This window comes from Schistocerca nitens, chromosome 8 (genome assembly GCF_023898315.1).
Source record: "Schistocerca nitens isolate TAMUIC-IGC-003100 chromosome 8, iqSchNite1.1, whole genome shotgun sequence".
NCBI lineage: Eukaryota > Metazoa > Arthropoda > Insecta > Orthoptera > Acrididae > Schistocerca > Schistocerca nitens.
In genome coordinates, this window is record NC_064621.1 from 356,488,357 (window position 1) to 356,494,361 (window position 6,005).

The following is a 6,005-nucleotide window of genomic DNA, read 5'->3' on the forward strand; positions in this document are numbered from 1 at the left end:
CAAAAGCCCATATCTTTGATGTTTGGTTGACTGGTTAGCATGCTGACACTTGTTGATGGCCCAGCATTGAAATCTGCACCAATTTGCGGAAGAGTTGCACTTCTGTAACGTTGAAAGATTCTCTTTAGTCGTCGTTGGTCCCGTTCTTCCAGGATCTTTTTCCGGCCGCAGCAATGTAGCAGATTTGATGTCTTACCGCTTTCCTGATATTCGCGGTACACTCGCGAAATGGTCGTGCGGGAAAATACCCACTTCATCACTACCTCGGAGATGCTGTGTCCCATCGCTCATGCGCCGATTAAAGCACCACGTTCAGACTCAGTTAAATCTTGATAACCTCCCACTGTAGCGCGACGGATCTAACAACTGCACCACACACTTGTCTTATATAGGCGTTGCCGACCGCAGCGCCGTATTCTGCCTGTTTACAAATCTCCGTATCTGAATATACATGGCTATACCAGTTTCTTTAGCGCTTCAGTGTATACCAAGGGCGTACCCAGCATCTGAACTAGGGGGGGGGGGGGGGGGGGGCACGTCATACAAGTCTCAGGAAACAAGGACTCGAGATAACATACAGCACTTCTTATTAAATAAAACAGTAAACCATTGAAAAACTGCTTTCAATAAACATTTTAAATTTAAGAATGCACTTGTTTAAAAACACAACTTTTTAATTCAGTAATAATCTTCTAGAATTTGCTGCAAATTTCTCAGTTACTTTCTTCTCTAACATCTCGCAGTTTTCTTTTACATAATTGCGGTGTATGCTCATCAGGCACAATTCTGTGAGGCTTTCTTCTCCCATAGTACTTCTGAGCCACGTCTTCACTCTTCGAAGTGTGCTGAAGGATCGTTCCACAGTTGCTGTTGTGCATGGAATAGTGCTCAAAATTTTTAGTGCTTTTTTCATGCTAGGGAAAAAATATTGGTCCCGTTAAACAGGTCAACGACTTCCATATCCTTTAATTTAGCTTCTGTTATATTCTTTTTCCTTCACTAATTGTACCATAGTTCCAGTTCTCCGGCAATATCATCCAATCCATAAAATGTTTTAAACAATTCTGCACTTTTAAGGAACTCTGTTACACTAGAATTGCTCATGTTCAAGGGATGTAGCTTATTTAGAGCAAAAGCTGATGTATTTTCTGGTGAAAATCGTATATTTAATGATGACATGAATGATTCGATGTATGGTATTACCAGCGAACGTCGCCAGTATTCGTTGTCATTTTGGGATGGTGGATTGTTCGTTAGAAACTTCACATAGTCATGATCCCTTACTGCCTACAAGTGAATACGCTGTTCCTTGGCGACGTTCCTCTGCGAATAGCAGAGCGGATTGCTTATCGCTAAACTGATTATTTCTATAAACTTCCATGCCGACAGTAACGTGCCGAAGACGAAAAAAAATTACTCCCGGATCTGCGCGAAACGAGTTCCAATATCTTCTAGGAGGGGGCAGCTGCTCCCCCCCACCCCCCCACCCCTGCCCCTCGCTGGGTACGCCATGGTGTATACTATTATACGAGGGTTGCCCATAAAGTAATGCACGGCATGTTTTTCGTCAACAATTCTGTGTTGAACATAATGAGGATTACGCACATGAAGCTATGGTGTTTTATCTACACACCCTATTTTTCCACGTGATCTCCATCCCGTTCTATAGCCTTCCTCTAGCGCGGAACAAGTTCGTTAATGTCCTGTTGGGACCAGCCCTTGTCCTCGTGGTGGAACCAGTGCTTCACTTTGTGAATCACCTCATCATTGACAGATGCAGCGCCAGCTGCCGAGTCGTAATGCGTCTGTCCTCGCGAATGACAACATCAGCTCGCTGCGACATATCACGTGTGACAGCCATGGATGGCTCCCTGATCGCTACAGATCTAAACGCCTTCTGATAACGTCACCCTCCGTGCTCAGCGACTAACCGTGCTTCTGTCGACAGCTGATGCTCCATAGACTTTACACAAGCGTTTGTGAATATTCCCCACAGTTTGTTTCTCTGCAGTGAGAAATTCGATGACGGTACGTAGCTCATAACGTACATCACCTTAGACGCCACTTTGAAACTGTCCTGCAGCTATGCCATTCCTCGGAAGTGACAGAAACTTGGCGCGCTCACTCACAAGACTTCAAATGACACATAAGTAACGTGTCGTATTCATAACATTGTTTTCGGCTCAGAAAAAAAATGTGGTGCATTACTTTCTGGGCAACCCTCGTATGTTTAACCTGGACAGTCTGTATAACGCGCAGGTCCGACTTTTCTGCTTTGTGACATGACAACCCCATCTCATCAGCTTCCACGGCATAACTGAAACACAGCGGCGCTGTGGTCGGCGTAGTAGGCGCGGCGACATCAAAGCTGCCCGCCGCGTCAGGAGCTGCGCCTGTTCTCAGTAGGGGGTGTGGCGCGCCACGCTGGGTGAGGGCTCTGTGTGCTGCAGAGGAGCACATTTCTCCGGTGTCTAGGCGGAACGCGACTCGCCTGCGTAGACGTGCGTAGCCAATGTGTGCGCGTACAATGGGCGCTCCGTTACTGCAACAAGGGCGCTTTACGGCTCCGTCTTGTAGCGGAGAAGGCAGGCCGCCACCGACAAGGGAACACTTACTGCCCCGCGACGGTGCCTTTGAAAAGTGCCTCAGGTTATGAGACTTCGTGCTCCGTTCCTCCGGGTAATGGAATGGAAATATGGTGCGGTTCTTTCCTGCTCCGAGGATGCGTTCCGATGCGCACAATTTTGAGTCTACAACAATAAGCCTGTGTCGCGACTACACGTTTAGCAAATTAACAGGGCTTTCGAAACAGAGTTTAATTACGACGCGACAATCTTTCAAGGAAACTATCAAGGAAGGACACAGCGGGGGTGCCTAACAAGAGGGGCAGAAAAGTAAATGTTCCTCCAGGACAAGGTATTACCCCTGAGGGGTTTCCCCACGAAGTCCTCACTTACACGGTTAGGCCATAAAAAGAAAACCAGAAGAATCTCCAAGGAAGAAAGGGAAACCGAACTAGGAATGGTAGCGACTCTGAAAGTTGCGAATCTTCTATGATCTGTGAAGAAAATGAAGATGATTTGTCTGCGATGGAAGAACTCTGTGCCGTGAGTGACGGTCAAGAGGACAAAGAAAACGGATCGGGTCACAATGTTCCTGCTCCCAACTTCCCTTCTGTAGCCATTGCTGATCTCGCCATAGAAATACGAGATTATTCTTGTTGACTACGTGGGGTCAAAAATGGCTCTGAGCACTATGGGACTTTTAACTTCTGAGGTCGTCAGTCCCCTAGAACTTAGAACTACTTATACCTGTAAACCTAACGACATCACACACATCCATGCCCGAGGCAGGATTCGAACCTGTGACCGTAGCGGTCTCGCGGTTCCAGACTGTGGCGCGTAGAACCGCTCGGCCACCCCGGCCGGCTACGTGGGGTCACATTATCTAGAGCGTATCATACTGATTGATGGAGAAGACATCAAAATTTCAAGTATGATAAAATATGGCAATTCCTGGAAGTAACCCGTTGCAGTAGACGAAATTTGGCGTAACCTCACAGATAATTTTCAAACTGGCTCCACCCAAACAAAATTCTAGAAGGGAAATACTTTCAGTTGACATCAAGAAGTGAAAATTTTCTTAGATTCTAAGATAATGCCCACCTGCCTATCTAATATTTCTACTTTCGTTTCTTATTTGGTTACCACTATCTATTCACAGTAATTATTAAAGTTGCAATGGACCTAATGTAAGCTATGGTCAAAGACTGATGTTTTTGAAGGAAAGGTGAAGAGACCAGCAGTTTTGTTTTTACTGTATGATAAAAGTTGCTATCTACACTGAAGAGCCAAAGAAACTGTTACACCTGGCTAATACCGTGTAGGGTCCCCGCGAGCACGCAGAAGCGCCGCAACAGACGTGGCGTGGACTCGACTGATGTCTGAAGTAGAGGTAAAAATTTGTGGTAAGATCTTATGGGACCAAACTGCTTAGGTCATCGGTCCCTAAGCTTACACTCTACTTAATCTAACTTAAACTAACTTACGCTATGGACAACGCACACACCCATGCCCGAGGGAAGACCCGAACCTCCGATGGGGGGAGCCGCGCGGACCGTGACAAAACACCCCAGACCGCGCGGCTCTGAAGTAGTACTGCAGGGAATTGACACCACGAATCCTGCAGGGCTGTCCATAAATCCGCAAGAGTACGAGGGGAAGGGGGGGGGAGATCTCTTCTGAACAGCACGTTGCAAGAAATCACAGATGTGCCCAATAACGTTCATGTCTAGGGAGTTTGGTGGCCAGAGGAAGTGTTTAAACTCAGAAATGTGTTCCTGGAGTCTGTCTGCAGCAATTCTGGATGTGTGGGGCGTCGCATTATCCTGCTGGAATTGTCCAAGTTCGTCGGAATGGGCAGTGGATGGACGCGAATGGTTCCATTGGCTCTGAGCACTATGGGACTTAACTTCTGAGGTCATCAGTCCCCTAGAACTTAGAACTACTTAAACCTAACTGACCTAAGGACATCACACACATCCATGCCCGAGGCAGGATTCGAAACTGCGACCGTAGCGGTCGCGCGGTTCCAGACTGTAACGCTTAGAACCGCTCGGCCACTCCGGCCGGCGGACGCGAATGGCTACAGGTGATCAGACAGGATGCTCACATACGTGTCAGCTGTCAGAGTCGAATCTAGACGTATCATGGTTCCCATATCACTCCAACTGCAACGCCCCACACCAATGCAGAGTCTCTATCAACTTGAACAGTCACCAGCTGACAAGCAGGGTCCATGGATTCATGAGGTTGTCTCCTCGTACCCGTCCATCCTCTCGATACAATTTGAAACGCGACTCGTCCTACCAGGCAGCATGTTTCCAGCCATCAACAGTCCAACGTCGGTGTTGACGGACCGAGACGAGGCGTAAAGCTTTCTATCGAGCAGTCATCAAGGGTACACGAGTGGGCCTTCGGCTCCGAAAGCCCATATCGATGATATTTCGTTGAATGGTTCGCACACTGACACTTGTTGATGGCCCAGCATTGAAATCTGCACCAATTTGCGGAAGGGTTGCACTTCTGTAACGTTGGAAATTCTTTTCAGTCGTCGCTGGTCCCGTTCTTGCAGGATCTTTTCCAAGCCGCAGCTATGTCGCAGATTTGAAGTTTTACCGGATTCCTGATATTCACGGTGCTCTCGTGAAATGGACGTACGGGAAAATCCCCACTTCATCGCTACCTCAGAGATGCTGTGTCCTATCGCTCGTACGCCGACTGTAGCACCTACCACATTCAAGCTTACTTAAACCTTGAGTACCTGCCATTGTAGCAGCAGTAACCGATCTAAGAACTGCGTCAGGCACTTGTCTCAACATAGGCGTTGCCAACCGCAGCGCTGTATTCTGCCTGTTTACATATCTCTGTATTTGAATACTCAAGCCTATACCAGTTTCTTTGGCGCTTCAGTGTATTTTGTGTTGCTTCTATGATTTTTTTCGGTGAACTTTCATACATGTTGTAAAGTGACAAAAATCCTTTAAAATCTTAAAACACGTTGAAAGTATTTATTTATCAGAAATTGATCTTGCTACTTCTTGAAGATCAGAGAAAATGTTTATGTTGGGAGTGAATAGTACAAAAGTTTCTGCTACGTTATCTCAGTGGGATATACGTTTGTACTAAATTGAGGGCGCTTAATGAGATAACATAAGTACTTTTTTTTAAATTTTTTTAACCATTGTGCTGCACATTATACCCTGAACAGAAGCTGAATTTGGTCAGGAGGCTTGATGCTTTCACAGAAAAAAGTAACCCCGTGTTACGGTATCTGAAATGAAATCTAAAATCTAATCTGCCTATCTTTCGGTTTTTAGATTTCATTTGCAGTAAGTATAGGAAATAAAACCTAAAAACCGAATTACAGACCGTCGATGGACTTCTATTCGTAACACTAGATGTGTTTCACTGCCACATGAAACCATTATGGATTCCTTTAAAATG